Here is a 19,491-nt window from a genome sequence, read left to right on the forward strand (position 1 = left end):
ACATGTCTTGTATGTGATCTTTTGCAAGAAACATACATGAACCTGATGCTAATCATTAATACACATCCCGTAAACAAAAAATGGATCATCTAAGATAAATCTATACCTATTAATTGGGATGTATTTCATAATTATTCTACCTGGTCTTTGCATTAATAACGGGATGCCTCTTGTCTCCTTTGGAATCAATAACTTGAGAAAATTGCGTTGCATCTAAAATACATTCTTATTTGTTATGTTCGTCTAAATATAAAAATGGAGAGCATTCCCATTTTTTGATTATTTTTTAGGGTAAAATAAAAGGGATTGTATGGACGACGGGGTGGCAAACAGAAGAACCATGTTTACCCCATTTATGGTATTTTTTTCTTCTTTTTTTGCGCTTTTTTATAATCTTTCAACTTTAGAGGGGGAGGGATGCTATAACATCCACATCTGGCCAAAAAACGTCCATTGCAATCTAGACAAGATTTTTATTATACAAGAAGCCCACACCTTGGCCCGAGTGGTCACTTGGTTCCCTGTGTCTATTTTCTTGATTTGATCTTCTTATGATATTAATTTATTAGTAGAAAAATCGAAAAAAAAACAGTTTTTTAAAGAAATGAAAAGAGGCATATTGAACTTACGACTTGCAGAAATGAATTTGTATTATCGTTCCAATTTAAAACAACCAGAAATTAACATCAAAGAATAACTGAAATCAAAAAGAAACAGAAATTAAGTTAAATAATCCTATCTAACACAAAAACAACAGATACAGATATAGATGAATACACATATCTTAAAACAAGTAAAAATTAGGTTGAATACTCAAGTCAAAATCAAAGCAAACAAAAATTACTACAAACAGAAGATTGCCTATTGTCCCCCTCCCCTAACCATGAAAATTCTAAAGCACATTGCGCTAATTGTGTCTTATTAAAAACTATATACATTTTGAACAGTGTGCTTTAATTTTTCCAAACATTGACGAAACATAAACAATAAATCACTATAATAGTCAAGATGACTGGAAACACCTAAGAGAAATAACATGAATATTTAATATATAATGGTGTTAATTCATGGAAATATCAGTAGTTCAAGATTTTTTTTGGAAAGTTTTTTTTTACAATTAAATCTGTACGTTTTTGAAGGCCAAAGTTTTATTATTGGCTAACATAATGAATATTTCTCCATTTTTTCATGTTTTTGGGTTAATAACTAGAATATCCGATTCTAATTTGAATTCTTATGTTGCATAAAGAAATTTGAACATTGTCTTCAATTGTACTCAATATAGTTGTTGTGAAAATCTCGTTCAATTTGAAATCGATATTTGGACGGGTTTTTGAACTCAGATTTTTATTCAACAGTAATTTACAGATGACATATTGGAAAGAATGTAAACCCCGTCAGTCATTGCTTTCACTGACGTGACAGCCTGTCCCAAGCCAGGTGCTATTTGCCTAGAATCGAGACAAATGAGGATGTCAAGGACAGTTTCTACAGGGCATTACAGGCTGTCACTCAATGACATACCCAAGCACAACATACTCTGTGTTCTTGGCACCTTAAATGCAAAAGTGGGAATTGAACGCCAGTATTGTTCTGAAGTTTAAGAGCCACGTAAGCGTGACGCCATAAATGAAAATGGCACGTTACTAGTAGACAACATGCTAAGCAATGATCTGTCATCACTGGAACTTTATTTGACCACACAACAGTGTTTAAATACATATGGACGTCACCAGACAGCTCAGCTTGCAAAGAGATAGACCATTGTCAGGTCGCCTGCAAGTTGTGCACGAGCCTTTTAAATGTGCATGCATATAAAGCAGCTACCTTCAGTCCTACCATGCGCTTAGGGTTACCCGCGTACAAATTAAAATGCTCCTCAAAAAACACAGTTCAACTTCAAGAAAGCAAATGAATTGGATAAACTGCTTGCCCATAAGATTTGCAGCTAGTTCTGAATAACTGGAAAATAGGTTTGATGTCCTAGCAGTAGAGCCCAGCGAACCGAAAAGCATTGAAGTAAAGGAGGACACCATTAAAAGTGCATACGCTACAGTGCTCAAAGAAAAACTGGGTTTCAAGAAGAAATTAAAAGAAAGGCGGACCTCCTAAGCCACACGAAAGCTGATTGATGAGAAGAAGGTACTCAAGCTGACCTTACTGTCTGCTGCCAAACAGCATGCACAATCTGCCCCATAACTCCTCTATAAGGAGAAGGACAAAGAAGCTAAAAAGTTCTAGCATGGATAAAAAACTTTTCCTCAAAAAAAAAGCAGTTTTAGCAGAGGAAGCTGCTAGAAAGGGCGTTTTTAAATCTTTTCACTGGCTAATTAATGAGATGTTTGGGAAACACAGCAGCAGAATCACCCTCGTCAGAGACGAGAATGGAATGATTCGACCAGATCAAGATAAAGTTGAAGAACGTGGGCAGTCCATTTCAAAAAACCATTAAATAGATGAGACCCAGTGACCAAAAACATGTACCCGACGCTCCTTTTATACAGCTTGACATTAATCAAGACCCACCAGGCTCTGCCAAGATCATGTATGCAGCAAAAAAATGACGAGTTCCTAGTAGATAGAATCACATCAGAAATCGTTAAGTATTTAATAAGAACATATCTTTCAACAATACATGGAATATAGGGTAGGTTCCCTGTGAATGAACCAAGGGATTATAGGTGACTCCAAAAAGGGAAACATAATGTTATGTGGTAATCAGAGATGTATAAACCTTGTGTCAGTACCGTACAAACTATTTGCTTTCATTATATTGCACCGGTTATGAGATGTACCAGATACATTTCTTCAAAAAAAAAGCATGGTTTTAGAACCAACAGTTTGTACTGATTAGATATTTGTACTGAGAATGAGCATGATTATATCATGATTACAAGAAGGTACCAAGTGTTACTTTAAGACCAAGAATGGCACAGCCAGGTTTTTACAGATCATATCTGGTGTCCATCAGGAATCTGTACTCTCTGCATTTCCTTTTGTAGGTATAATTGACTACATATTAAGGCGATACCCTTGATACAGCATAAGAGTAAGTAGTAAACACATCTCTGATTTAAACTTGGCAATTGCTTCTGGGGCAAATTCAATTTTGAGCTCTTGATGGGTATCGAAAAGGTAAATTATCACCTTGTCTATAGTTTTAAAACTATGTAAAATTCTAAATCAGTTAAAAACTAATTAGATACAAGAATTCACTTTTAAAGAAGGCCTTAAAGAACTCACTATGAAGTCCCAGTGCCCTGTTTGCAGCAAAGAACAAAAAAAGAAGAACCAGATGCATCAGTGCTAACCTTGCAGAAATACAATATTCCTTGTTGTTCAAGGTAGCAGCTGCAAGTTTTCTATACAGGGTTTTCAGTAGCAGTGATTCCATTGGTGTACTCTTTATTTTGCTGTGAGGTCTACTTCAATTGGCTTTGGACTCTTTTTAATTTCCTTCAAATTTGTTTTCAAAATAACATGTTACTGTTAAGAATAACAAGAATAATAATATAGAGGAAAATGGTTGGATAAATAAAAAATATTTGTGAAATTGTGGTTTTGTTTATCCAGTTAATCATGAGATTGAGCTTAATAAAAATATTTGTAGTGGAATGAAGTTTGTTTGAACTTGATTAGTTCACATAAAGGATTAAGCCAATCACAGTTGGATAGATTGGCTTTTTCTATTAATTCAGTGTGCACTGTAAGTACAATTTTACATAGTCTTGTAAATTATATACAGTTGGAGTGGCAACACTCTGGAGATGAACATACCCTCAGGCCCCTCAGGGCTGATGGTGACCTACCTGGAAAATGGACAAAAAGTGTATATTCATGCCCCTCAGCCTTATCCTGGGGCTGCAAGGAATGAATTTGCAAGGAATGACATTGACAATAGAAACCCTACATTCTACAATGAGTTACCCAGCCCAATACCAATCCATAATACTTATGCTCCACTAATTTTGACAAGTGAAGAGGATCCTTTCACAAGCAGCAGACCCCAAGATCATGGAGGGTCACATAGAAGCTTCCCAGGCTTGGACTGAGCTCAAATCTTGGGAGGAAAAGGAGAGTCACATCACCCAGACTTAGCCCCAACCAAGCAAACAAGAAGAGTTTTGAACCCAAGAATCCTCAAAAGAAGGCATGCCCTGTTAATATAACACAAGAAGAACCCATAGAAATGAAAATACAGCTGCAAATGGACATTGCTATGGCAGGACAAAGAATTCCCAGTGATAAAGTACTAGAAACTAGTGTAAGAGAAATGCTACAAGGTAATAAATTTGATTATGAAGTAGACAAATGGCAAGAAAAGGTCAAAATATATGTAGGAAATGAGGAGTCAGCCCCCAAACTATTAAAAACCACTAAAATAGCCAATACTGACGTTAAGATATTATGAAAGGCAATGACAGCGAGAGGAATCATCAAAGGTATACCTAAATAGTATAGTTCAGAAGACTTAATAGGAATGACTCAGGCTCCTGTCAAGATTCTAAATGCAGAAAGACAAAAATGGTATAATAGAGACAACAAAACTCTAGAAGATAGCAATGCAGTGATGCTGACTTCTGAAAGTGATGCTACTTTCCTCTGTTTGGTCTGCAGGAAGGAAAAGAGAAGTGCAGGAAGTGCAATGGGGGGTTGGGGGCCAGCCATCCTGTGCTTTCGCACACCCTTCCTGTTTACCTTCCCCAGATTTTTCCAGGTACCCATTTAGAGCTGGGTCGACTCTGGCTAAGCTTACAGAGTCACGCCACTGACCCCCATCCCAAACTGAAGAATTGGGTACATTGGGATTCGAACAAGTGTCCTCTCAGAAAAGGGATCCCAAATCCAGCACACCAACCCAGTCGGCCAGGACAGCTCAAGAAGAATACTGCAGGGTCATAAATGTCAGAGAAATGGACATGTACAGAAATACTGCAGAGCAGAGCAGCCTACATGCCTTAGATGTGCTGGAAATCATGACTCAGGAGTTTGTCAATTAAAAAACAAAGACATTCAAACCAGAACGAACTCCTACAGCTGCACAAACTGCAAAGGGTCACATGCCTCTATGTCATCACAATGTCCTATAAGAATGCAGAATAAAAATATTCTCCAAATTGCGGAAAAAACCAAATCAGCTACAAAAAAGCCACTACAACATATAGAAGCTATCAGCCTACAATGTTAGCTATATTGCAGAACAAACAGCAAAGAAAATCACCTTGGGTATTTTGCTGAACCCAGAACTATTGAATCTAGAAAAACTACATTTAACAGATTGAATAAATAAAATGTGCGAATTGGTTGAAAAACTAAACATTCATATAAATGGAAATGAGGTAAACCAGGTAATACAAATGAACCAAATTCTTAGCCAGAAATGATTGATTTTTTAAAAATTTTAGCATAGAACTACAACTCCATCAAAAATGAAGATAAATTTTTATTAGAGAGTTTCTGTAATGATAATAAGGTGGGTATTATTTGCTTGCAAGAGACATGTCTTAAGCCCTTCCATGATTCACAACCAAAATTCAAAAATTACAACTGTCTGAGATATGATAGGTTGGACTCCCAAAATGGGAGGCTATCAGCTGGACTTGATAATTTTCTGAATGGAATAGAAACCTCAATATTAAATAATGAGATGCTGCTCATACTGGAGGACTCATACTGGGGGACTTCAATGCTCATAGCAGAAGCTGGTGTTGCTGTCCAATTGTAAACATGGCTAGAAAAAGTATTGAAAGTTTTATGCTAAAGTCAAGACTCTGTCTAGCAACCCCAAGAGGTCTCCCAACCAGACTGAATCCAAATACTGGTAAATTTACTACTATCAACCTTGCTTTTGCTGATCCATCACTTTTTAACAAATGTACTGCTTATGCCCCAGATCAAGATGTTCTTATTAGTGATCACCAGTCAATTCTTATACACCTTAATGATTAGATTAGATTAATTTTATTTTAAATATGTATACAAAACATTTTGCTGCACCTACTAAGAAAGCCCCAAGGGGCTTGTTGGCAGCAGGTGGCAGTCATCTCTACTCTACATAATACTACATACAAAGATTCTACTTATGACACTCACGCATTATTACTATACTTTTGCATCATTACCATACTATTCTTTTGCAAGGAAGAATCTCTTAACAACAGCCTTGAAGGAAGACAAATGACTCAAATTTTTTATTTCAATTGGAATAATATCCCATACAGAGGGGGCAAAATTTCAAATCACGAAAGAAGCACTAGCCGTATTTCTAAATGGGTGTACCAGATTTGATGCCCCTCGTATATCATGGGTATGAAGATCACAATTAATGGAGAAAAAATTTACAAAAGAAGAGGGAAGTATATTATCAATAAATTTATATGTGAAAATACTAACTTGGTATTCTCTTGTTTTTGAAATATCAAAAAGTTGATTCTTAGTATAAAGTTCATTAATATTATGAGTAAATAAGGTTTTAGGTGATAAAAGTTTAACAGCTTTATTTTGGATTTTTGGATTTTTTTATAACATGATACAAAATTACTAGCCCATAAAGAGCAACCATAGCAAATATATGGGTAAAAAATAGCAAAATAAAGTAACCAAAGACTTTTATAGGATACTAGGTTTTTAACTCGGCAAAGCACACCCAGAGATCTGGACAACTTTGAAGCTATAATATTTGAATGTGTTTTCCATGATAGATTTTCATCAATCATAAAACCTAAATACTTTGTTACCTTTACTCTTTTTATTTGATTTCCGTTTATTATTAATTCTAAATTAGTTTCAATACTAGATATCCAAGAAAATAGAATGTAGTTAGTGTAGTTAGCCCTGTGTAATCCATGGTTTCTTTGGGAATTTTATACTACCTCTTTTAAGTCTTCTTAGAGGACACGTATCATTCAATATCTTTGTAAATATTGCAACAAAAATATCATATGCAACTGACGGGTTATCTTCTTCAAAAACTGGAGTAAAATCTGCAACATCCATTTCTCTCTCAAATTTTTTTAAATTATCTTTTCTTAAATCACGAATATATGTTTTATTTATTTGACCACTCTTATTTATAATCCTGTAAGATTTTTTCATTTTACTAAGAAGAAAAAGATGGTCGGATTCATCCATGAGTAGAACATCAGCATACGAACTTTCAAGCAGCTTTCCATCCACAAATATATTATTGATAAGAGTCACAGACTTATCAGTTACTCATGTAGGAATAGTTACCAGGGGGTACTGGAATGATGAAATCATAGAGTTAAGAAAATCTAGGCAGCTTGTACTTTTAAGGAGGTCAATATTGAAATCCCCTGTTACTACTTTATAGTTATGATCATTACTAAATTTCTCCATTAAATGCTCCATTTCCTCAATAAAAACATCCTCATTAAATAATGGTGTCTTATAAACTAAACCAACAACTACATTTTTATCAGATTTATCTTCTATTTCAATAAAAAGAGTCTCAAGTCTTCCTTCAAGCCAAAGTGAGAGATCCTCCCTTACCAACAGAAGGATCTCAAAGGGATAAAATTAACCCTTGACTGGGCTGCCCACTTAATTCAACAATCTGTCTTGGCTTTTTTCTACAAGTGGCCATGACTTTGACTTTTCCCCCAACTATTCCCTCTTTTTTAAATTCAAAAATCAATGGATCCTTCCTTTATCAACAAAGCCAGACCACCTCACTCCATAACCTGTCATTCTTTTCTTTCACTAACATATCCTGGAAATCCCACACTGAAAAATTATCCCTATTTGATACAAACGTCTCACATAGTCCTATTACTAACAGTGTTTCTTGCATATCACTTAATATGTTACACAGTGTAGGGTATGCAGTCCTAAGGCCTTGGCAATTCCAAAATGCAAAAACAGTATCTTCTTTGATCAACCATTTCTTCAGCGACTGACTATCCAAAAAATTACTAGCTTTCATTGCTTGAGTATTATTTCCTTCACTTAAACTATCATTTGCAATAGGGGTGGATAACAATTGATCAACAGACAGCCGATTACTTTCTAAGTCTGAAAGCCTGTCAGTCATACTATTCATGATAATACTCTAGTATGCTCAATAGTGCAAACTCTTTGATATCTTAATGACAAAACAAACAAAAAAGTTTTTGACACAAGATTAGCAAAACAAAGCAGCCAACCGCAAATAAACAAAAGAACTGAGGATGGATTCAACATGTCAGTACTGGTTACTGATCAGGTCATTCAGTGACCTAATTTTCAAGATGGCTGAACTGTTTTCCGGTTTGGCTAGCACACAGCCACCATCAGTCCAAACATTCTGAGCTCCAAATTTGTCATGTGCCAGATTCAGCAGTTGCTTATGTTTTGGCGTTAAATACTCAGATATAAATACTTTTGATCTGGTGAGCTTCTTTTTGTTCATGAACATGCGCTTTGCACACTCAGATGAATGAAAAGTGATGAGAATGGGTGGGATAACAGTTTCCACTGATCTAACTTGAGTACATAAGCGCTGAGTTGCCTTGATGTCACTAGCAAGCACACAGATCTCTATCTTAGCATTGAATAGCTCTAGAACGCTATTGGGCAGTGTTTCTCCACCTATCTGAGACAGTCCATGGATTAGAAGAATGTTTGATCTTCTTTCCTGTTCCAAATTGTCATTGTGGTATCCTAGAATTTCGATGTGATTTTCTAGCACTGTTATTTGAGCTTGAAACCCCTTGAGCATCTTTTCAATATTTGCAAATTTTGAACTGTAATCAAGACTTATTGCATCATAGATCTTGGTAACAATAGTTTTAATTGCTTGTTCACTGATCACGCCTTTGTTACCTGAACATTTCTCAATCACCTGTTTGTGAATATCCTGACAAAGATTTTCTTTCAATTTGGCAATTTCACTCTGCATGTTTACTAGGGTAGACAAGAGTGAAGATACTGCTTGTCAAAGCAGACAAGACTAGTAGGGTGTTGAAGCAGGGCAGACAAGACTGCTTGTCAAAGCAGCACCAGCAATTCCCATTATTTCTTGATACACATCCAGAAATGTGGCTAGTTCAGTAAAAGCACCTTGAACTCCTTTCAACTTTTTCTTTGAAGCTAGATACTGCAATTTTCTAGTTATCTGTACAGATGGTTCTAAGTTTGAAAATGGTAAGAGGGTAGGGGCAGCATTTGTTATACCTTCACTGAGAGTCTCACAAATATTTCAACTACCAGAATATTTCTCAATATCTCAAGAGGAGATTATAGCCCTACTTCAATATATAGCAAATAATTTTAGAAACAACAAAATAGTCATATGTATTGATTCTAAAAGCTTAATCCAAGCAGTTGCAATTTATGATCCATCTATTTCAAACAAAAGTGAAGTAATGGAGTGTCATCTTGCTTATACACAAGCAAGTAAAACTAATGATATACATCTTCAATGGGTGCCATTGCACTCTGGTATATCTGGAAATGAATTAGCAGATAAGTTAGCAAAGGAGGCAACATCAAAAAGAAGACAACTTGATGAATGGGACCATTCAGAAAATCAAAGGAAAATAGATAAAATCATGAAAAAGGTCGCAGATAGTGCAAAGACTTTGAACAAACAGCATTTTAGACCTTATGTGGATCAAGAGGGTGGAATTAATGTATACAGCTCTTTAACTAGAAAACAAGTGAGAATCCTATTTACTTTAAGATCAAACCATGCTGGCTTTGGAACTTACAAAGCCAAAATATAGCCTATAATGAATCCCTATTGTTTTGATGTGGAAGAAGACTTAGAGCATATTGTTTTTATCTGCCTGAGTTACAATGGTTATTTCTCAAATATACTTGGCTTCCTTATCAAAAAGAATGTAGCTTCTTCAATGCAGCAAATACTAGGAGGATTTAATTCAGTTCCTGAAAATGTAGATTGCTTGCATCTTAGTGCAGTTTTTCAATGACATTGGTAGAGCATTAAATGTTTAATGCTTCTGCTATTTACTGTTATTTCTAAAAATTGGATGACAATCAAGAGACAAGGCTCTCAAGGTGCATAAAGTACAGAGGAGAGAATTAACAATATTAAGAATAATAAAAATAAGAATGACAATTCCTGAGTCAGCTCTGAATGTCAATTTTATCCAACTAGACAGTTTCCTTAGAAATTACATTTTTAAACTTTGAGTTGCTCTGGGCTGTTTTGAGCCCAAATAAGGGCTCAAATGGAATTTTCCTAGAAACAACTATTGAATTTGGAACAAGCAAAAAGAAAGACATTAAGCAATGTATTCACTTTGTTCTAAGCTAAATTATGTGAATAGGCTAAGTATGAATTTACTGTAATTACAAAAGACAAATAAAAATGTATTCATAATATATGTGATAGTGATGATAATCTGTGTGGTTGAAAATTAAGTGCAGTATGTCAAAAACAAAAATATTAAGGACTGAAGTCATAAATCTAAACGCAAAAATTACCAGTCGTTTGAGAAGAAGTTACCAAAAAGAACAATATATAAATTACCTGAATTGGTGTTTCGTCAATGCAGTATTTTGTCATTGAAATCTGAACTCTCAAGCCTGTTTTGTTTACGTGATGATGATAGTGGTGAATTGACATCCATTACGGAACGCTATACTTTTCCTCTACTCAAAATAACAGAGCGCTACCTTGACCGTGTCCGAAAGCTTATTTCACAAAGAATGCTGCATCCAGATGCAGGGTTAATTCTAAATACTCAGTCCGAAAGCTGTTTTCGTCATTTGTTCTTTGAAGCTCAAATCCCTACTCAACAGCAACTTCAGTAGTAGGGGAAGAAACAGAAATCAACCATCAGATTGAAAACAGCTTCTATGTAGCTCCTGATCACTTTGCTACTACTGCAAATTAAAGTACTGTACATTCTTTTGCTCTGTCTGATGGAGGAGCAATTTTTTCTCTTACAGATAATGCATGCACAATTGTCAAGACTTTGATTTTGGATAGCTTAGGTAAGACACTGGGTATATCTAGCATTCACCATAGTCTTTGGTAGGCCTATGCCTAATAATAAGTAAGGCCCATGACTTTCTTATGATGGCAATCAAGATCAAAGGTCATCACTAGATTCAAGGATTGAATTTTCTCTGGCCCTTGAAATCTAGTGGTCATACAAATTGGGTGATCATTAGATTTGTAACATAGTGCATATCCACTTATGCATTAAATATATCTCTAGAGAAAATAAAATGTGAATTTCTCCAGAACCATCTAGACCATATCTAGTAGGCTAATAGAACTGATATTTTCCATTACCAAGCTCCTGCTAAGAATCAGAAACACAAAGAATTGAGATTAGAAGGCAGTTGTGTTCATAAGCCTTGATTATTTAGACCAATTAGCTTTGTCATATATTTTACCACCTTTTAGCTGAATTCTTTTGTTTTACATTTGCTTTGCTAAAAAGTGCCAAGTTTAGAGAGTTATGTTAATATTTTTCTTGCAGATCCGAACAATTGTCTTTACAATTCCTTCTGTTTAAAGCATTTTAGAAAGATTATAAGTGCACCATGGGCATATTGCAGTCTCAAATGAGCTTGTGGAAAACAAATAGAATGCTTAAAATGTGCCAAGTTTAGAGAGCTATGTTAATATTTTTCTTACTGATCAGAACAATCATCTTTACAATTCCTTCTGTTTAAAGCATTTTAGAGATTATAAGTGCACCATGGGCATATTGCAGTCTCAAATGAGCTTGTGAAAAAAAAATAGAAAATATAATTTTTCTTATATTGTATTATTTCAAGACTAGATTATCACAAAACTAAGCTTTCATATTGCTTATTGTATCTTAAGTAAATACAATTCCTGATGGAGTTTTGTTGATACCTGTCTTAAATTTAATTTGTCTAAATAAAATGCATATTGTTTATGGGCAGCAACTATGACTTGAGTTTTTTTTTCAATATTTTCTTTTTTCAAACAATTTTCTGTGGTCACATTTGTGTTCCTTCCTATGTGGCTTGCTCTCTAGCTTGAGAATCCTTTGTCCAAAGGGCACAGGTTTAATTATTGGCATTACCAGTTTATTTGGTTTTGTGACAGGGATCAGTGACGTGACTCTGTTAGCTCAGCTAGAATTGGCCCAACTTTAAAAGGTTACCTAAAGAAATGTGGAGCAGAAAGGGCATCCAAAAGCATAGGATGGCTGGCCCCTAGCTTCCTATTGTACTTCCTGGCTAAAGGACCACCTGGTCCTTTACTGGCCTACTGACTTAGCCATACAAGCTTTCTTTTAAACATATCAAACATAAGTACAAATGAAGAAATACCAGTAGGGTAGTTGTTCCTTTTCAATGAATTGTTGATTTATAGACAAGAGTGTGGGTCTTGAGAGATGGCTGGTGAATGTTTTGCAGGTTTTAAAAATTTAGGGCAATTGTTCAGGTTGGCAACTGAGCACAAAAGTAAAATTTTGTGAATGGTTTTTCTTTGTGACTGCTATACTTATGTAATGTCAAGTATTTTTTTACCTTAAAATTACCTTAAATCGCATTTGCCAGTGAGATAAGGTGGTAGATCCTAAACCTTTGTTGTTATAGTTAACCTTTGTTGTTTTGTTTTAATTGCAATGGCCCTAGGACTTAAGTGTAATTAAACCAACTTACATCCATCCATTTTCTTCAAACAGACAGAAGTTCTATGTTCCCTAGCTTCAATAAATTTATATGCAATTTTGAGACCAAGGGTTACAAAGTAGTTCAAAACTTGCAAATGGAACTGTGGTGCAACTAATTAATTTGTAAGGAATGTATATCAATTTGAAGATTAAAAAACAATCATTTAGAATTCAAACAAGACAAATGAATAAATAAAAGTATCACTTTACAACCCTTTAATGAATTGTCACAAATGTAGGTCACTCTTAAGATTGAAATGAACAAAGCTTCAATTATGAATCTGTTTTCTTTCAACAGACTGAAGGGACAAACCTCCAAGCTTTGCCAAATTCAATCTCACTTTTGGGCTCTTATCAATGGGAACTTTCTTTGGACTTTTTTGACCAACTAAAAAAAGTAGGGAAAACATCAGGTATAAGTGACTTAAGAGACTTGACAACATTTAGAAAAAGCTACATGCAACCTGATCCAAATAAGGATGCTGTTGTAGAGTATAAAAGAGAAGCCTACAGGTATATCCCAAATATGGTAAAGGCATATTACAAAGAACAAGAACAGGTTCACAGAATACCATTGAAGTGGTAAAGAAACCGGTTACTGGCGGTTACTGAAACATCCCTACAGATCTTGGGATATCAACTATTTAGCAACTTGGAGCACTCAAATTGTCAAAGAAGAGTTGGTGTTTATGTAAGAGATAGTATCCAGGTTAGTGTTGTAAATCCTACTATGCTTGATATATCTTTGATAGAAAGTGTATGGCTTGATATCTCCATTGCTAATAAAAATTTGCATCTTGGGTGCGTTTATCAAAGTCCAAGTGCTCCTTCCCTTGAAGATAGTGAATTGGCCCTCAAAACTATCATTGATGAAATGACATCTTCAATATCCCTTCCTAACTTATTTGAGTTAATAATCACTGGAGACTTTAATTTTCCTGCAATTGAGTGGGTTGAAGGAACTGGACATATTTCATCTAATAGTAGAGACTCACCTTTTTTATCTTGCCTATCAAATAATTTTCTTCATCAGACTATTGATAAGCCTACACGCTATAGAGCTGATCAGAATCCCTCGCTGTTAGACCTTGTCATTTTGCGTGATACTGATTCCCTCATTTGTAATGATTGTTTACTGCCAATTGCTAGTAGTGACCACCTAGTTTTTCTGTCTGTGTTGTCCCTAAATAGTCGTCCTAAACCTAAATTTCGTCCTCAGACTTTCACCGACTATGATGCAATACAGCAGGAACTTTCATCTGCAAGCTGGTCAATGCTTATCACCAGTGACATCAATGAGTCATGGTTGAATTTCAAAAAAACTCTACTTGCTCTTGAAAAGAAACATTACAGGGTTATTTTTAGGAAACAGCCCAAAACACTTCCCTTCCTCACTAAGGAAGTTAAGATGCTGATTAACAAGAAATCTAGAGCTTGGAAACAGTATATGAAGAAGAGGAACCTGGAGACCCTGTCATTTTATAAGGCAGTACGGAATTGTGTAACAGATTCGGTAAAAAAACTGAAATCTGCCTACAAGGAAAAATTAGCTTCTGAGATCAAGTTAAACCCAAAATCTTTTTGGAGACATGTCTCTTCTAAAAACCCAAATCATCATACTATTCCTGACCTTGTTGACCACAGTGTACTACACTCATCTCCAATAGATAAGGCTGACATTCTAAATGCACAATTTGCTTCTGCCTTTACCCAAAATTCAGGCACCTCCTCACCAGATCCTCCATCGTATGAAGTGCTTTTCCCTATGCCTGATCTGTCAGTAAGTGAAGTAATGGTTTTCAATAGCCTTTAGAAGCTTGATGTAAATAAGTCAAAGGGACCAGACAGTGTTCATCCACGTCTTCTTAGGGAGTGTCGAAAAGCTCTCAGCTACCCCCTGTGCATGCTGTTCCGGTTATCTCTTCAAAATGGGGAACTACCGCATGATTGGAAAACATCTTATATAACCCCGATCCATAAAAAGGGACGAAGAGACTCAGCAGAAAATTACCGTCCTATAAGCATCACCTCTGCAGTTGTTAAGGTGCTTGAGAGATTTGTTAATAAAGCTCTAATTGAACATCTTGAGGTCAATAATATCCTTTCCACATCACAACATGGATTCAGATCTGGTAGATCTGTGGACACTAACCTTATCCAAACATATGAATTAGTGACTACACTGCTTGATGAGGGTTTTCCTGTCAACATGATTCTTCTTGATCTGTCAAAAGCATTCGACAAAGTTTGTCATGAATTCCTCAGAATCAAATTGAGGGCTGCAGGTGTCAACGACGGTGTTGTATAGTGGATTATGGGCTTCCTTTCAGAGGAGTGTCAGAGTTTTGATTTGCAAGGAACTCCTCATTTCTCTTCTCCCACAACTGTATTAAGTGGCGTGCCCCAGGACACTATTCTTGGACCAACACTTTTCAACTTCTATGTTAACAAACTACCCACCCTTCTTTCAAATCTTATTACCCTTTATGCTGATGACTCAAAACTAGTTGGAAAAGCGGCTACTCCCTCTGACCAGCAATCAATTCAAACAGATCTTGATAGTCTAGAAAGATGGGCTAACATGTGGCTTCTGACTTTCAATATTGACAAATGCCATGTAATCCATTTTGGCAAAAATAACAAGCATCATAAGTATTTCCTTCAAGACAACTTCTTTTCTGCTGTTTCCAATGAAAGAGATCTTGGGGTTATTGTAGATCACCAATTAAAGTTTAGCAGCCATGCTAAGTCTGTTTCATCTTCTGCAAATAAAACCCTCGGTATCATAAAAAGAACCATCTCCAGCCGACACCCTAGAGTTCTTATAAAGTTATATAAGGCGCTTGTACGTCCACGCCTGGAGGTTGGAATGTCATTGGCAGCCCCTTTCTTCAAAAAAGATAGGAAGTTGCTTGAGGATGTCCAGCGTCGTGCCACTAAGATGGTTACCAACATGAATAAACTTCCATACGAAGAAAGACTACGTCGTTTGAAGCTGCCGACGCTGACATACCGACGGAAAAGGGTTGACATTATTTTAACCAAAAAAATCCTCTCTAAAAATACCCTTCCCGGTCTCTTTGCACAGCCCTTGCATTCTGGTACTAGAGGGCATTCTTTGAAGCTCTCCATGCAGCGTTCCACGAGTAGACATAGAAGCCACTTCTTCAGCCAAAGAATCATCAATATGTGGAACCAGCTCTCTGAAGAAACAGTTTCTGCTACTTCAACTGACATGTTCAAGTCCCACCTTGATAGGGAATGGCTCTGCCAGGAATTCCTTTACAATTGGGAAGCTGCAGAGTCCTCCACAAGAGTCTAATCTAACAGCCACAATCTACACCAAACGAATTCTTTTTTCTCATGGAGCATCACAAGGATGGATAATCCTTATATTGCTCCAAGCTGCGATTTAAGATAATTTAAGGTAAGTTAAATAAAATACATATTGTTTGTGGGACAGCAGTGAAAAATGGGAGCAACTATGACTTGAGTTGCTTTTTTTCAATATTTTCTTTTTCCAAATAATATTTGTTCTCTGGTGACATTTCTGTTCCTTCCTAAGTGGCTGGTACTCTAGGTTGAGAATCCTTTATCCAAAGGGCACTGGTTTAATTCCTGGCATTAGCAGTTTATTTGGCTTGGGACAAAGGTCAGTGATGTGACTCTGTAAGTTCAGCCAGAATTGGACCAAACTTAACAGGTTACCTGGAGAAATCTGGGTCAGTAAGCAGGAAGGGCATGCAAAGCATAGGATGACTGGCCCCTAGCTTCCTATTGTACTTCCTGGTTAAAGGACCACCTAGTCCTTTACTGGGCTTCCGACTTTGCCATAGAAGCTTTCTTTTAAATTCATTAAATATAAGTACAAAGGAAGAAATGCCAGTAAGGTGGTCCTTCCTTTTCAGTGAATTGTTGATGTACAGACAAGAGTGTAGGTCATAAGAGGTGGCTGGTGAATGTTTTGCAAGGTTTAAAAATTTAGGGCAATTGCTCAGGTTGGCAACTGAGCACAAAAGTAAAATTTTGTGAATGGTTTTTCTTTGTGAATGTTATATTTATGTAATGTCAAGCATTTTAAAGTTAATCTTCATTGTTTTGTTTTAATTGCCATGGCCCTAGGACTTTAGTGTATTAAAACCTACTTATGTCCATCCATTTTCTTTTAAACAGAGAGGAGTTCTATGTTTCCTAGCTTCAATAAATTTATATGCAATTTTGAGACCAGGGTTACAAAGTAGGTCAAAACTTGCAAATGGAACTGTGGTATGACTAATTAATTTGTAAGAAATGTATATCAATTTAAAGATTAAAAAAATCATGTAGAAAACAAACAAGACAACTAAATAAAAGTATCCCTTTACAACCATTTAATGAAGTGCAACAAATGTGGATCATCCCAAAGATTGAAATGAACAAAGCTTCAATTACGAATCTGTTTTCTTTAAACAGACTGAAGGGGCAAACCTCCAAGCTATGACAAATTCAATCTCACTTTTGGTCTCTTTCCTTTTCAATGGGAACTTTCTTTGGATTTTTTTTCCAACCAAGTAATAACAGTAGGGACAGGAATAGGTATAAGTGGCCTTCCAATTAGTCTACATACCCAGGGGAAAATCATGCAGCTATACTAATAGTTGGTAAATTTTTTGTTGTTCATATTTTTGATTTACAAATAAAGTGAACATACCCCTTGATGGCTTTTTTATGTTCTTTACAAAAATAATAAGTGCTTCAATTGCAAGTTTTTGAGCTCTTGAAAATGACCAAAATATACCCAAATAGTTTTTGGGTATAAAAAAGCTTAAAACATTGGTCTCAAACTTACTCTTTCATTATTAATCCATTTTTTAAATGTTGTATAATCTATTAGCACTGATTTTCCACAATTAAGTTGGATTAATAAATTATACAACATTATGCTGTTTTTCTTCTTCTTTGATGCCAAATTTTCAATTAAAGTATGTGTTTTTGGTCATTTTTGAGAAAAAAATGTATATTTTTCACTGCCAAAATTTGTTAGGTTAAGTAAGGTCAAAAAATGCTTAAACTTGAACAAGCAATATAAGCAATTATTATATTTGTAAAGAACATACAAAAATGCATCAGGTGGTGTATTTACTTTATTTGTAAGTCAAAATATGAACAACAAAAAAATTACCCCTTACATGCCTAATTTGCAAATATATAGCCCAAATTATATATTTCCAATTATTTCTGCCACCTTTTACTTGTTTTTCCAGTTCTTGTTTTGCCACAGTTGTTTCAATTAACATGTACTAGGGTCGAGGGATAGATTGGCAGAATCAATAGAAAATATGTAATTTCAGCTATAGATTTCCATATTAGGAGGGTTGGGGCTAAAGTAGAGCAGGGCTGCATGTAGAGTGTGTTAGCTATAATTATTATGTAAATTACAAAGAATCATCTTTTCATAACAGGTTTTCTTCCATAGATCTACAGGTCCTTCTTGGCTTATACCACATCAAGCATTATACAACCAGAGAAGAATAAGTAGCAAAAAGCTATAGGTACATAAGCACATGCTATTTAACAATGACTTCTGTAGCACTTAACTATGACCCCTTAGTAATATTGACAAGAAATGAGTAACAGAAAAAGTGAAATTTAGTGTAAATGACAATCAGGAACTGGATAATGGCTCAAGAAGGCCAAAAACAGGGCTATATAATCGGAGTTTAAAGAAGGTGGTGATTTTTTAATGAAAAAAAAAACACTTCCCTGGCTAATTTAGGACTTTAAATTGATTAGCCTACTGAAATTTTCCTATCCTATGCAATTGGAATATTTTTCCCTTTTCACAGCATTAAGACAATTTATCACAATAAAAAATATCCAAAGCATCTTGAATGGAATGACTAAAAAAGGCAAATGACAACCACAATTTGCAGTCTTACAATTAAACTTCTGGCCACACAAACTGTTTAGGCTACCCAGCTCTGAAATAATTGCCGAAGGTGTATTTGGCTGTAAAATTAGAAACAGGCCCGAAGCCACAGCCTCTTCTTTGTCAGAACTTCAAATAGCTTTAAAGCAATAATATAGGCTATTTTACATGTGAAAAATGTTGTTATTCTCGCAGTTATTCTGCCGTTTCAAGTGAAACGTGGCCAGATAAGCATTTGTTGTTATCTTTTAGGGGGTTAAACCTCCATAAGTGGAAATCCCATTGGACAAGTAAAAGAACACGGGGGCAATAACGTTGTTAGTTATATCTGTGAGGGTGTTCCAGGTGAAAAATCAAGTAACTTTAAAGTAACTAGAGAAGTTACTTGAATTTTACATTCAGCAGGAACGGCTTTTGAAGTAACTAAGGTCTTATTCAGATAGAAAAAAATATTACGACCAAGATTTTGATAACATTTGTTTTAGACTTATTTAGTCTGAATTTAGAATAACTTCCTGTGCATAAGTACTTGTAAATATTGTAGCTGAGGCCACCGACCAGTAGAGGAAACTCCTAGAATATTTTGGAACTGATCTTGAAATCAGCAAAATTAGATACACTCTAGGGGTGTATGAATAGATATTCTAGGCTAGTTGCATGTTTAAACTTGTTTGTCTTGTGTATAGTTTAAATAATGTAACCTCTTTCCAAGATAACAAAAAGTAGCTAAACTTGAATTTTACCACAATTATTTTTTCTGCATTGTTTCCTGATTGATTAAGCTAGCCTAACCTATATCTTAAATTTGACCCACTGTATAAAATTGACCTACATTGTTCACAAAAAGAAAAGCAGAATACTGCATTAATAATTTAATGCCAAATTCATTATGGAAAGGTATTAATTTTGCAATAAATCTGTGGGCATTAACGTAGATCTGGTTTAAATATGCTG

General features: G+C 35.4%; 1 protein-coding gene and 1 long non-coding RNA gene across 4 annotated transcripts in view; one reads left to right on the top strand and one right to left on the bottom strand.

Annotated features, from left to right (window-relative positions):
- The window catches only part of LOC136040955 (glycerate kinase-like), a 46,555-nt gene extending 35,942 nt beyond the window's left edge, over positions 1-10,613 (bottom strand). The window contains exons 1-2 of one of the 3 annotated variants that reach the window (XM_065725407.1): positions 10,496-10,585; positions 630-697 (exon numbers count right to left, since the gene is read on the bottom strand). The gene's annotated coding sequence lies outside the window, so the exon portion shown is untranslated. Of the gene's footprint in view, positions 1-629; positions 698-10,495 lie in introns of all 3 variants that reach the window. The other 2 variants (XM_065725408.1, XM_065725406.1) reach the window with 2 other exon arrangements.
- The window catches only part of LOC136040840 (uncharacterized), a 199,615-nt gene that overhangs the window by 146,681 nt on the left and 33,443 nt on the right, over positions 1-19,491 (top strand). The window lies entirely within an intron of this gene.

This window comes from Artemia franciscana, chromosome 21 (assembly GCF_032884065.1).
Source record: "Artemia franciscana chromosome 21, ASM3288406v1, whole genome shotgun sequence".
Classification (NCBI taxonomy): Eukaryota; Metazoa; Arthropoda; class Branchiopoda; order Anostraca; family Artemiidae; genus Artemia; species Artemia franciscana.